Below are 15488 nucleotides of genomic sequence, written 5' to 3' on the forward strand. Positions count from 1 at the left end.
CTGGTTTCATCTACTTGGGAGGCTGAGGCAAGAGAATCACTGGAGCTCAAGAGTTTGATGTTGCTGTGAGCTGTGATGCCACAGCACTTTACCAATGGGCCACATAATGAGACTTTGTCTCAAAAAAAAAAAAAAAAAACTCCTTTCAAAGTAAACAAAAAACTAAATGTTGCAGGAACATTGCTTGGAGTATTTCTTGTTATTAATTAAAGTTAGTAATCATAAAATAGAATTTAAAAATAAATGTGTACTTTGAATTTCAAGTGTATATAATAGCAACAATACTATAATGTTATTTTAGGGAACCAAAATTATATAAATTTGATGTTATATAAAATGTATATAAAATATTATTTAAAAATTTATATAAAATATTAATTATTAAATAAGACATATTTTGATATAAATTCACATTGCATTATTCCACTAGCTCATCATGTAGTCACAGGAAATTTATGTAATTAAAAATTCTGGTCTGATTATTAAAAGAGCATCAGAATGTAAATCAGCATACATATAATAACATTACTTTCTCAAGATTAAAATGAAAGTTATTTTCTCATTTTTTTATTGTTGATTTTTTTTACTTGCATATAGTCCCCAAATACTACAATTTTCCACTTATTTTGAAAATTTATCATATGTGTATCAAAACAACATCTTTTTTTCTATAACACCTAACTGAGCTATTCATAGTTTCTTTAATACTGCATTTATATTATCACCCATGCTTTTAATTTGAGCTGTTAAGTAACTGTATTCATTCATGTTTTTCTTGTCCTAATAAATTGATGTTAGGCTAAATATTACAAAGTATCTATTGCAGAACTGGGATACACATACACACATAGAGTGAAATTTATTAATAGAAGATACAGTATCTTTTTCAAAAAGCATGGTATGAGAAACTTAGAAAATACCTAATACTAATGCTTGAATGTCATATTTTCCTTAAAAGGAATTTAACTGTTGTTATACTCTTTAAAGGCTATATGATAAAATATTTCACAGAAATAAAATATTAGCACATGATTTTCTTCATTTTCTTAAAAATGTTTAAGCATATAGAATATACTACATTGGCTAATGTACATCTGTCTTTTAGAGTACAAAATATGAATTTAATTAAATACTTAAAATAAACATCATTAGCAAATAGAATAGAAAACATAAAAACATAAAGTCTACACATCTTTATAGCCTGACTAGAAACTGTTGACTATTGCATTTTAGACAATTGACTGTAAGATGGGTAATTTTTGAAAATGTGAAAGATCATATTTTATAATAATTTTCACAGAATGTGCTCAGATATTGTGAATTTTATATATTGATACAACTGACTTTTACAACATTTTTATCCAGTTTACTTTAGAGTATTAGAATAACATGAATTTCAAATAATCTTTGACACAAGGATATGATGTTAAATGATCTAAGCTGCCATCAAAATGAGAAAAGAAGCAAACATGTGAACACACCGATAGTGACTTTGCAGAGTCTGATCCGTTATGGATGAGCCAGTTCTTTGCCAGACTGATTACTCTGTCATTCACTGGAGCCTATCTTGTCTGGGGCTGTCATGTTTGGTCTTTGACATTAACAATAAGATTAGGCCCAGCGCTGACTATCACAACAGCGGCAGGAGCAGAAAGATAGTAAGGAGCTTGTTCTGATACAATTACATTTAAAGGGAGACCACTATATCTGTACTTCTAGAAAATTATCCTCCAGCTATCCCCAGTGGGGGGAAAAAAAAGATGGCTGAATTTTTATACACTTTAAGTTCATGGCCTAAAAAAAGGTTAACAATGTTCTAGTTGAAATGGTTAGTACACCTTTGTTCAAGTGGTGAAAATTTCTAGAGAAATTTATGCAGTCTATATTTAATAAGTAAAGAATAATTTGAATGAGCTTAAATCTTCCCTTTGTGCTTGGCAATACATTATTTCTGAGCATGAAGGGTTGTAAGTTCGTGCTGTGCTTCCTTATTCTCAAATGCATTTGATTAGTGTCTACATCACAGAAGGAATCATGTTCCAAAAAATCGACTATAGGAAAGTGCTTCTTCTTTTAAACAAATATGATTTTTCTTTATTTTCTATCTCAAAATATATATAAGATATAGAGTTGTTATGTACTTTGTATCCATATTTTATACCTTTTGGTAAGAAACTTTTTTCTTAGTGCGTAGGCTAATGCAAAGTAATAGTATTGCTTAATGTTTGTGTTCTCTGATAAAATACAGTGAATTGTAGAAAAATGGCAGGATGCAATGAAGAATTCACAATTATATAAAATAAGTTGATATCATTGTAAAAATAGTATTTAAAATTGTATTGTAAAAAATAATAGTATAATTTTCTAATTCATTGCAACAAATTACCACACACATAGGGAATTAAGCCAACTTACCTTTGTTACCATGTAGGTACCATGAGATAAAAGAATTTTAGCCATTTCGTGTCCAGCTCTTTTGCCAGTGTAGTCTGGTAATTAATATATTATTTGGATTAAAGGCTCACAATGCTTCAATCAAGATGCTGGCTATGCTGGATTCTTATCTGGAGGACTGATTGGAAAGAATCAGTTTCCAATATCATTGAAGTAGTTGGAATAATTTATCCCTTTGTAACTCTAGGGTAATTTTATGCTGAATATGTGGGAGCCACTCTTACTTTCTTGAGCCCCCTGCAGTTCATAGTCATGCAGTCTTCTCACAGGCCCTCTTACAAATGTTAGCATGCTACTTTAAAGTCAGCAAGGGTGTCGCTCTCCCTCCAGTCTGCTAATCATGAGTTTTATATTAATATAATGTAATCTGGTTGGGAGGGAACAGCCCATCTTCTTTCCCATATGTTTTTCATTAGAAGCAATTCACAGGTTTCACTCTTACTCAGGGATGTGATACATTGGTAATCATTCTAGCATGTGGGCTGCACAATAATCATGAGAAAATTTTATTTTATTGCAAGTTATTGTGATTTTAATATAACAAGAAAAAAATTGAAAAGATACATATATGACAGTTCATTTGCACTTAGGAGGTAAGTGAGTTTTAGAGTAGAAGAATATCTAGTTAAGGACATTTCTAAGGTGAGCTTCTACCATATCCCATAAATAAAGACATATCTTATATTTGAGGCATATCTCATAGTTGGAGTTGCATTTCATATCCTTAGCATATCTGACCACGTACTCAGATTTGTGTTTTTGGATATTGCTAATTGTGATCTTGTTAATACCAAAATCTTCTGCTGTATTTCTTTGCCTGCTCCTTTCCAGAAAATACAGATCAACCTGTTCCTTTAATATTAGCTCTTTGAGTTCTTTCCTTTGGGCCATTATGTCTTACTTAGCTTTAAAATTTTTCAGTAATTGTAGGATGTGCCTGCAATTCAGACCAGTCCTTCATTTTGGAAAAATGTTCCAAAATACCTGATAAACAATAGGCAATTAGGCTTAATTCAATGTGGGATAATAATAAAACATAAAAAAGAACTTGTACTAAAGAAAAAATAATACAACTAAAGTGTTAAGCTCACATCTTCTACCCCTGAGGTAGAGTAAACTCAAATGGTCATGTGATAGAGGAGAAATGTTTTAATTATAGGAGAAAGTAGATGTGGGACTTTTAGCAGATATGTAAAACACCATCAAAATTGTAATATTAAATGTTTATTTGTGAAGATAAAATATGATGACTGGATCTAGTAAAAATAGAGTGAAAAAAATTAAAGAGGTTTTATAGAAAAACTATTTCCTACCATGTTGCTTTATTAAGACTATGAAACCATTTTACAAAAGGTATACAGTGTCACTATTTAAAACCTTTGAAGACTGACAAGGAAAACTCCTCCAAACAGTTCTTCAAAATACAGCCCTTCATAAGTGCTATTGACAACAGTATTATTTTGAATAATGCTGTAACAAGATGATCTTATTATTTTTGCTTTCCCTTTTTATTAGAAATATTCTTGGCATTTTACCCCCTTTGTAGACATAATTAATTGTCCCTCCAAAATAAATGAGGTTAAGTGTGTTTTCATTTGAATGAGTATGTTTAATCTCTTTCTCAATGATCATGGGAAATTTTAAGAAAAAAGTTTTGAGGAAAACCAGAATACCACAATTTAATTAAAAATATGTTTGATAAAATCATTTTGATATTTTCATACAACTTCACACTACGGATTTCTGTCTTAGATGCTCAGTTCATCATTCTACCCTTGAAATATTTTTAGATGTCAATTTCTGTTACTTCTAATGAGGTAAATTACCTCTGAACAGATATCTGAGTGAGGGTATGTACCAGCTGATAACTGCTGGAACAATCAACAAAGAAATAGCAGTAATTGGAGGTTTCATAGTGATATTTGAGGTACATGTTTGACCTTTCCCAAGAAAAGTGAGGGGAGGAGGCATAGTGGTTAGAACAAAGTGAGTGGATGATTCTAAAAATATATATAGTGAGATCAATTAGGGATTTCCAAATTTTGGTAAAGATATTGGATTTTATTCTGAGATGTAAATGTTGGGAAAATTTTAGAAGAGATACACTAGTTTCTGTATGGAAAAGTAAGTCTACAAAAAGACAAGAGTGGATTCAAGAATAGCAGATAAAATGATTGTAATCTAGAGAGAGAGGATGTTTCTTGGAACTAAGAAAGTTGTGACAAAAATAGGGTGAGAAATCATCAGATTCTGGATCTACAGTTAATAAAAAGCAATAAAATTTCCTAATGAATTAAACATATATGTGAGAGAAAGAGATTAAGAGAGTATAGAATAATTTCATAGATAGAGGCATGAGAACTGTGTGAATAAAATTAAAAATAACCAAGTTGAGAAAATGAAGTAAAGGTTGGTGGGGCAGAAGCAGATATGGGAAGAAGTAAACTACTGTCTTTGGACACATTAACTTGTTTTACATTTAGGAACTTAGGGTAATGGTTGAGGCTGGAGAAATACATTTTGGAGTCATTACCAAATAAATGATGTTTAAATATTTATGTGTAAATGACATTAACTGGAAACTGAGTATAAACAAAGCAGAGAAGTATGAGAACCAAGCCTTTATTTTGACATGAGAAGATGTAAAGGAAAATCCCATAGTTTTAGAGTCAATCTAACAGAAGGCAGTTTGTTTCTCTAGAAAGTTGCAGGGAAAAAAGCAACCAGTGAAAATGTGTACCAGGAAAAGAAGTATAATTTCAGAACACATACTACTTAGTGAAGCATTACAAGAATGGAGAAGCAAGAATCCAATGTACTCTATTCTAATAGGAAGGCAGTAGATGAGCTAATACAAGGGTCAGGTAGGGTAATGAGCAAGTAGGGAGGGGGAGGAAGGAGAGGGACAGGAAGTGACAGTGTATGGCTCACCTCTTGACCTCTTGGGGGTGGGACACAATTATAAGAGGGACTTTATCTTACAAATGCAATCAGTGTAACCTAATTCTCAGTACTATCTATGAATCCCAAACAATAAAAAATAAAATATATGAATATTGGAGTCTAGGGCAGAATAATGATAAGGAAATGTAAAAACAGAATTGACAGGATTACGATTTTACCTGAGGTTTACAAAATGTTGTGTGTTTTTCACCTGCTACAACTACTTGGGAACAGAAAAATAAAACGTAGCAAAGTAGGTCTTAATTATTGTTAGTATTTTGCCCAAAATATTTGACCAAGAGTAAACCATAGGTAAGTGATTACATATGTAAATGAGTGATTAGAATGATGGTTAATGAAGGAGATAATAAAATGAGGGAGGCAAAGAGACAGATGGTAAATACAATGAATTTGAAGTTCTCATACAAATGAAAAATTTTAAACTGAGGTTCTCCAGTGATCTAGTTCAAAAGTGAAAATATAGCCTTATAAATGCCAGATACTTGGAAGTCAATTTGTGAAAAGCTTGCAGATATCAGGTTTTTCTAGTGTTTGACTGTGGAAGTAGATCACTGAGTGGCTCCCAAGGCAAGGTCTTGATGGACAAAAAAAAATTAGAGTACTGAAAGGAAACATCTAGGTAGAGTGGCTATTTCAATGATAATGGCAGAATAGATGGAAGGAAATGTATACCAACTGTGAAATCTTCAGTAAAAGTCATGGTAAGTACCTAAAAGAACAGGGGCTAGCAAGTAGAACAACTGGAGCCAGGTGCTTCTTGTCTGATCCACTTTTGCAGTGATTGCACCACGTTCACCTATTTGTGGCCATCTTTTTGATTGTGTTCCGTGTTCAGAATCAAACTGGTCAAGCCATGTTTCATCTCTGGTTACAGAAAAATGATTCAAGGACATGACCCCACTTATTTAAAATTTCTACTGAAAGTCTGCTCTTGTCTGTAGTTAATCAGAGCACAACAGGTTTGACACCTATCAAATGGAAATGTATTCAACTTTAAATTTTCAGACAGAATTGTGTGAATAAACTGAGATGTCTGTGGTGTTGTCTACATTCAATTAAGGCATGAAAATGAATAGTTTTTTTTTTCTGGTAAATTGATGTGGATGATCTGCTTCTGCAAGCTTCATCTTCAACATCATGTCATTTTTCCTTAAAATGAATTATCCATTTGTAAACTGCTGATTTCTTTGAGACATTGTCCCAAAAAAAACTTTGTATAAAGCATCAATGGTTCCACCATTTTTCCATCCAAACTTCACCATAAATTTGATGTTTGTTCTTATTTCAATTTTAACAGAATTCATGTTGCTTTGATAGGGTATCTAATCCTTCTTAGTGCCTCAAACTACATTCTGTTCAGATATGCTATAACAAGTTATTATAAGTTTATTTTTTCTGCCCTAAAACTTTGAAATCCATGCATAGTTTTTTTTTTTTTATATAATACACATTTTCCATAAACTTTTGGAAATCCTTAGTAATATATAAACCACAGACGCGCCCAAAAACAAGTACATGATTTTTACTTGCATGAGTTTCTGCTGGCACAGGCCATTTAAAGGGAGATCTACCTCTCCTCCCTCAACACACACACACACACACACACACACACACGAGTGAGTCTATATTATTTATATATAAGGAAATAAAATTACCAAACAGATAAAATACAATAAAAACAATTACAGGAACAGTGTACTGAATGCACTATCAGAATCTCTTAAGACCTTCCCCTCTATTATTTATAAATGAGGTATCAAAAACTCAGAGAAGCAAATTCAAAGCTATCTAGACCAAAAGTATTCACATCAGTATTCCAATAACCATACTTTTAAATTTTATATTATATATCATAGGATATAGTAATAATTTAATAGCACTCTAGTCCATGTTCTAGTTATAAAACAATGTGGGTGTTTCTGTATATATTTGCATGCATATCTGTGTAAAGGACTGTTCAGAAAATTTTATATGTCTTTTCCAGAGTGAGTATTCATTAACTTTTCTACTGGCCACTTCTTTTATCATTATACCTTATTAAGTGACAAGATACTTTTGATATTGTCAGCTCAGACCACTGAGACTAAATTGACAACTTCAGTCAATGTTGTTTTGCAAAAATGTATAATGACCTAAGCTCCTCAGTCTAATGCCAAACCAAGATAAAAGAAGCCACATATAAGGACCTTAGGAACACTGATACTGGCAAAAATTTTCAAATTTTATATTATTTTTTTTCTGATTAACACAATTAAGATTTATTTCTTGCTTAAAGTTTGATTGAGGCATGTTAGGCATCCCTTCTCCATCTTGTTATGTCATCTGAAACACTGGTCTTTAAGGTTACTGTTAACATGATTATTAAAAAAAAACCTGAGTATTTTACCAAATTTTTTAAAGGTCTAGGCCCAAAACTAGTTTTGTTTTTTTTTTTTTTAAATACTGGAACTAGTTATTGCTCACATAAAATTATAGTAAGTTCGAATTTCAAAATTTGATTATGCCCCATAATCTTTCCAGTGATCTCTATATTATGCTGAAGAAGAATTTGAGGACTAGGGACATGTTCTAAGTTTTCCTATATCTCAAGACTAATTATAGTCAGGCAAATTAACAAAAATATTTTTTATGGTACCTAGGCCATTGTAGAGCACCTATGTATTGTCATATAATATTTTGTTCTACAAATAAGAATTACATTTACAAATTTTAGGAGACTTGCTAACAGAGTTCATGTACAAAAGTTAAATATATACAATCTAATTGCTATGTAGATAGTGTCCTATTTTCAATGTACTCTATGTCCATCTTTGTATGTAGAAATACAAAATGTCTTTTAAGAAAAATACACAAAAAGTCACATAATTACATTTATCTTTCCTTTCAATTGTGATTTTTGCAATTTTAAAGAGATGTCTATATTCACAATATTTAAGGTATTCCTTCAATTAATATTGTATAATGCAAAAATAAATTGTCAGTAGAAAAGTAAATGGTTTCTACACAAATTCAAGATTCCTTTTTATTCTAAGCTACAATGTTAAAATCTATATGGAATTTAAACTAGTCTTTAATTTATGATTTAATGTTTTAAAATGCTAAATGATGAATTTATGTTGAATTTAATATTTTATGCACAAATTTGCTCTATTTTCAGTCAGTATTTTACATGGCTTAATATGTTTTATGACTTCATCTTTAGAATAATCTGTTTCAACATATTATTGCCAATCCTTTTTTTTTTTTTTTTTTAATTTGGCCAGGGCTGGGTTTGAACCCACCACCTCTGGCATATGGGACCGGCGCCCTACACGCTGAGCCACAGGGGCCGCCCTATTGCCAATCCTTTTAAAAACAAATGCTCTGAAGTTTTATGTTCCATTAGCAGTGTAGACAATATTCTGCCTAGAGAAATTATCATTACAACTGTTAAAGAAAATATTATCTGAATATGAGACAGTGTTATCACAAAGTGCAACATTAGGATCACTAGTAGATGAAAATAGATAGTGATAGGTTTTATTTGCACATATGTATAGCTAAAATATTAGTTAATATCCTATGCTTCCTTTTTTATGTATTGCATTTGATTGAATGTGATGATGTATTTATGCATCTTTGTCAAAATATGTAAAAGGAAGTATAAAAAGTGCTAATACTTCAAGGAAGCCTCGCTTTTAAAAATTATACAAAAGGAAACTTTTCCTTTCTATACTTCTGCCAGGTTATCTTCTGCTACCTGAGATGACAAGTCTTTTTCTTGCTCATTTCAAATATCAAAAGTTTGTTAAAATTATCAACCTGTTATGATGTATGTGTGTGTGTGGTAGGAAGAAGGGAGTTTTTGGTCATAGGAAGGACCGTTCTTATTTATTTTTTTTAAGTAACTACAAGCTTTGAAACATTGAAAAAGTCTGGAAGATAGATTAAGAACATCCTAATTGCAGGGTCAGAGAGATGTGAAAGGATGGTAATTAAAATTCTGAGATCTTGAGATTTGAACACAGAATTAAAAAAATAAAAAAAAAGGAAGAACAAGAACACATTCCCTCACTTTCTTCATATCAGTGATATTGTAAGGAGTTTTGTTTCTTTTCGTCTTGTTTCCCAGCAGGAAAGATGCTTATTATGGTATATCCTTGTTCATAATATCTTCATGATTAGTCCTCTATTCTCTGATATAAGTAATTGAAGTTTTTCTAACTTAAGTCAAACGTAATATAAAAGTACCTTTTAGACAAGTTCCCTGATCATCTTCCTTCCCATACGCACTTTCAAAGTATTTTTCAAATCTAACTTTTTCTCTGAAGAAATGTGCATCTGAAAGGCAGGCTTTCGGTTGCCAGGTGGTCAGTTTGAAGCCACACAATCTGCTACTTAACCTTTTGGTCAGACACATCAATGTTCATATATTCTAATTAGTAAATTTTATTATTACCATGTTACGGCACACCTTCTGCTCAACTGCTTTCACTGTCTAAGCTACCCTACATGCTTCTGAACTAATGTGCTATTTCCTAGGACAGCATAAACTTTACAGGAGACAGGTGCAGACAATTCCACACAGTACAGACTAACAAATCTATGAAGAGAGTATTATGCCTATGTCAGAGCTCTTTACTCTCAATAGACTACTACTGCACAGAGCAGTTCTATTTGTGTCAAGAAACATAAAAAGAGTAACTTTTAATCATTTATCTAGTTTTTTAAACTTTTTCTTTTTTTAAGCCCTATTTAATACCTCAATTATTTAAATACACTTTAAACAAAAAAAATTTAACCAAGAAATAACTATGTGCAATATCTTCTCTGAGAGCTTTATGTCACTTTTATGCATCAAGTAAAAAGATTTATACACACACACACACACACACAGAGTAAAACCTCTGTAAGTTGACCATCCAAGAGACTTTAACAAATTGATCAATATATGGAGATGGTTAACATAAGGAATTAGGCCTACTATACTGATATGTACCTGTGGTATATGCATATGAAAATGAGGTCAATGTAAGGAGGTAGTCAATGTAGGGAGGTAGTCAATTTGAAGGTGATACTGTGTATTATACTAATGTTTGGTTTATAATACTTTCATGTCACATCTCATTCCTGACACCACTTGTCAGGACCCAGGACTGGCCAGGTCTCGGGCCTGGCTTAACTAAATTCTGGACATGGACCACTCAGTTACCTTGCACTGGTATAGTTTCTCTTAGGTGCCTAAGGGCTATCTACTTTAGCTGGAGAGAGAGTGTCTTAGAGAGAGTAAAGCAGTCTTCTTAGAAAGATCTTAGTCTTTAGCAGAGCTTGGTAATCTTCCGCAGAGTGACGCCGCACTGGCGTTCTGCAGGCAGGAGAGGAGACAGAGTCAGAGTAAGCGAGTCTGTGATAGAATGTGCATGCTCCCAACTGCCTTCTCCTCCAGCCTAATATAAGGCTGATCTCATGCCGCTCAACACCACAGGTGTAGAGACTGCCAATTCATCACTGCTCTCATCTCGCGAGCTCTCATGCTTGTTAGGAGAGCTAAATCCCTCTCCATGCCCCTTCCACCAAGGTGTTCCATTATTGAGCTATACAGGTATTTCTTATAACTCTCACTCCTCCTAGTCATAGGTGATACAGGCTGCTACACTTTCATAATAATTTCTAGGGTCCAATAAACTTATCTGATAGTTAAAAATTATGTCTTCCAATTTTCTTTCAATTGACACTTAAAAACAATGAGCAGATATTTGTGCAACTTCTATTAAATATCTAGAAATCAGTTTAATATTAAATAATAACAGTAATGGCAGCAGCAACAACAATAATAATAGCAAGATCTCCATAGCACTTAGTCCACATCAGGTATCCATCTATGTGATTTACATATGTCAGCTAACTGTGTATGCACACAAGTATGTACAGACACAGACGTATATATATATATACACACAAACACACACACATACACACACACACACATATATATAATTAATTTTTATTACCTTGCAACTTAACTTTTAGGGTATTTCAATTAAACAGAAAACATTGGGTGATGAAAGCTAAATCATTCTCTAAGAATATCATGCATTTCATCAAAGCAGAGCATTTGAGTTTTAAAAACACAAATTATAAAACTTAAAAAGAGTTAAATTTCATAATTTATACTTTGATGGAAATATTTAATGGCATTATCTACCAGAAGTTGACTTTATTTTTCAAAAAAGATTAATGGTCAAATACAGAGACACATAAGTACTTAGATATGATTATTTTTTTATAACTCAATGTGTATCTCATTAAGTTCATTTATATTTTCCACATCATCTTATGGCCACACACTGAACACAAGAAAAGAGAACATTATAAATATGGATAAGGCAATTATGGTAGCATTATCAGCCACTATGACACCATTTCGTAGAAAAGAGTCTCCTTTTCCAAGAGAAAGTTTCTCCCAGATTCCCCAACACATTCAGCTGAGAGAAGCATCACAGAGGTAAAATAAGAGCCCTCAGAGGAAACATTCATCTGCTTTTTGGCTGATACACCATTATGAACCACAGGTCAGAATGGTTGCATTCCACCCTCCTCCCCTACTTCCTTTGCCAAAGATATTGAGGGTGAATTTCTTCATACCACATATTTTGATTATTTTAACGATTATCAGAAAGCTAAGTGCTTAAAGTTAAGCATGGTCATGCAGTATCATTATTAAACTGTTCATATTGACGAATCCAATTTTCGAATCCAAGCTTTCTCTGCCCTACACTACACTCTAATGGTCTATTTTTTTAATAAGAAAATATTTCCTCTAGAATTTTTATGGTTTAAGTTTAACATTTAAGTTTTTGATTAATCTTGAATTAATGTTTGTATTTGGCAAGTGATGGGGGTCCTGTTTCATTCTTTTATGTATTGCTATCCAGGTTCCTCAGCCCCATTTATTGAATAGGACTACCAGATATTTGTGCTATTTGTGAAATTTGGGACTACCTTTCCCTAGTGTATGTTGTTGTCTTCTTGTTGAAGACCAGTTGGTTGTAGGTAGTTGGTTTTATTTCTGATTCTTCCTTCTGTTTCACTGGTCTGTTTCATTACTTTAAAACATTTCCCTGCTGCTTTCTTTTTCTAGAATCTTGTAATATAATGTGGAGTCAGATAATGGGATGCCTCCATATTTGTTCACTTTGTTTAAGATTGCCTTTGTTATTGGGCTCTTTTTGGTTCTAAATGAAGCTAAGGATTAAATATTCTATATCTGTGAAATATGACATCAGTATTTTGATGGGACTTGAATTTGTACATCACATTGAAACATGGACATGTTAAGGGTGTTGATTCTACCCACCCAAGAGTATGAAATGTTTTTCCATTTGTGTCGTCTATAATTTCTTTCATCAGTAGTTTCCTTATAATGTTCTTTCACATCCTTGGTTAAGTTTACTTCAAGGTATCTTCTTTGTTTCATAGCTGGTAAGTGGTATTGAGTCCTTGATATGATTTTTAATTTGACTATGATTACAATAGTATATAGAAATGCTACTAATTTACATGTCTTGACTTTATAACTTGAGACATTGCTAAATTTATTTATCAATTCTCGGAGTATTCATTCAGAATCATTAAGGTTTTTTTTGTTGTTGTTTGTTTTACTTACAGGAACATATCATTAACAAACAGTGATAGTTTGAACTCCCCTGTTCTTTTTTGGATACTCTTTATTTTTCTTGCCTGACTGGACTGGCTAAGACTTTCTGCACCATTTTGAATAGAAGTGGTGACAGAGGGCACCCTTGCCTTGTTCCCATTCTCAGGGAAATGCTTTCAACTTTTCCCCATTCAGTATGATATTGGGTGTGAATTTGTCATACATGGCTTTATAATTTTAAGTATGTTCTTTCTATGCCAAAATTATTGAGGATTTTTAACATGGAAGTGTACTGGATTTTACCGAATGCTTAAAAATTCTTCTGGAAATGAACCTAGGCAAAGAATGCATCACTAAGACCCTATAGCCAAGTACGGCTAAAACAACAATGAATAAAAGGAACCTGATTCAATAAAAATTTCTGAACAACAAAGGAAATATTCAACAGAGTAAAGAGAATATGTACAGGAGGAGGAGACAATATTTGCAAACTATACATCAAATAAAGGCTAATATCCAGAATCTACAAAGAACTCAAACATCAAAAAAACAAAATGTGGAAATAGACATAGACATAAGTTTTGCAAAAGAAAATACTGTTAGCTGTACAGAAAATACTTCTTAGCTTATCATGTCTCATTAATTTATTTTTGGTGTTACTGCAATTGTCAAGGGGCTCTTTTTCATAAAATCTTTTACCAGGCCAATTTTGGCAAGCATTTTCCCCACACTCTGTTCTAGAATTTTCTGTCTTAAATTTAAAACTTGTATACAGTGAGAGTCAATTTTTGTCAATGGCAGAGGAGTAGGTTCAAGTTCAGTCTTTTATATGTGGCTAATCAGTTCTTTCAGCACCACTTATTAAATAGGAATTCTTTCCCCCAGTGCATATTATTTTTTTATTTATCAAAAATCAGATAGTGTGGTCCCAGGGGACAGAGAAAGTTCCATAGAGATGCAGTTTGAAGGAGTCTGGATGGGGTACTGAAGCAGGGGTGCCACTGTGTGGAAGTTGGATGTGTGGGAGAAACCTAGTGGGGAACCTGTCCCTACCAGGACACACCCTGACTTACGGCATCCTAGTCAAAGATGTTGTGGCCACAGTAGCATAGTATGCCTTCCTGGCATTAGACTACCCAGTCATCTTGTCCCTGGTGAACCACTGCAACTGGGAGCAGCAACAGACTATATAACACGCAAGGTTCTGGGGGGAACAGCATCATGTTGGGTGGGCTGCTTCGCACTCAACTGCCCTAGCCCAAGGAGTTTTGAAGGAAGATCTTGGTGAAGGGGAAGAAATTAAATGTGCTTGAGGAGGATCTTAATGATAGAAGAGGCAAAGGAGTCGCCTAAATGCCTCATTAGGAGACCCTAAATGACACAGAATTGAAGCCTGAGCTCCAGGAGCTGAGCCCATGGAGGAAAGACAAAAAGAGAAGGCAATGAGTTTGGGCAGCAAAATACCTGGCAATTAAGCCGTGTGTACCCCAGTGGCCTGAGGACAGACTCTTCCAACTACAACCTCCAGGAACTTTGGAATGCAGGCTGACAGATGGTGGCTATGAGTATGCAGACTGCAGGGCTTGAAATGGATTATCTATGATGAGCTCTTCCACCAGAGTGGTGGCTGTGTCTGGGTGCTGAAACCAGACTTCCTCCATAATGCTCAAAGTTCCTTCCACCCAGAGAGTCCCATTAGCTCTTTCAAGGCCCAGACCCTCTTAATCCAGGTGATTGGTGGTCACCAACTCCCTAAAGTGAACAAGACCAAAGAGGCATCCATTGTGGATCCACTTGTGAAAGTGCAGATCTTAGTGTCGGTCCAAACACAACCCAGCAAGACACCAACTATGTGCAGAATGACGGTTTTAATCCTTACTGGGGGCAGACACTATGCTTCCAGGTCCTGGTGCCTGAACTTTCCATGGTGCCTTTGTGGGAAAGGGTTATGACTGGACATCCCAAAATGACTTTATTGGTCAATACACCCTGCCATGAATATGCGCGCAACAAAGTTACTGCCACATACATCCATTCTCCAAGGATGGCACCAGTCTGCACCCAGCTTCCATCTTTGTGTACATCTGAATCTGGGAATTTCTGGAGGAGAATGGATCCTGAGGCTCAATCCCATACCCGGATCTGGGACTAATCTTTCCCATCAACTCTGGTGTGAAAGCATCTTGCAATTAGAAATCCAGAGAGGTACTTGGAACAGAGAAATCTAAAGAAGCATTATCCCCACTGCCCAGAGCCAGTGGAAGAATAAATGAAGTTTCAAGGCTTCCTAGGCAGAGTTTGTGTACTGAGACCTGACCCAGAACTGTACTGACTCCCAAGAGAACACTATGCAGTGCTCAGGGTCCTCACTGGCATAAATAGAGCTTCTCTTCCCAACCCCACACCACCAAAAATCAGATGGTGACACGGATTC

At 34.0% G+C, this 15488-nt stretch overlaps 1 pseudogene; it reads left to right on the forward strand.

The window, feature by feature from the left end:
* The window catches only part of LOC128566431 (1-phosphatidylinositol 4,5-bisphosphate phosphodiesterase delta-4-like), a 61216-nt pseudogene extending 46041 nt beyond the window's left edge, over window positions 1-15175 (forward strand).
* Window positions 15176-15488: the final 313 nt, after the last annotated feature.

Source organism: Nycticebus coucang, chromosome 15, assembly GCF_027406575.1.
Source record: "Nycticebus coucang isolate mNycCou1 chromosome 15, mNycCou1.pri, whole genome shotgun sequence".
In the NCBI taxonomy this organism is placed as follows: Eukaryota; Metazoa; Chordata; class Mammalia; order Primates; family Lorisidae; genus Nycticebus; species Nycticebus coucang.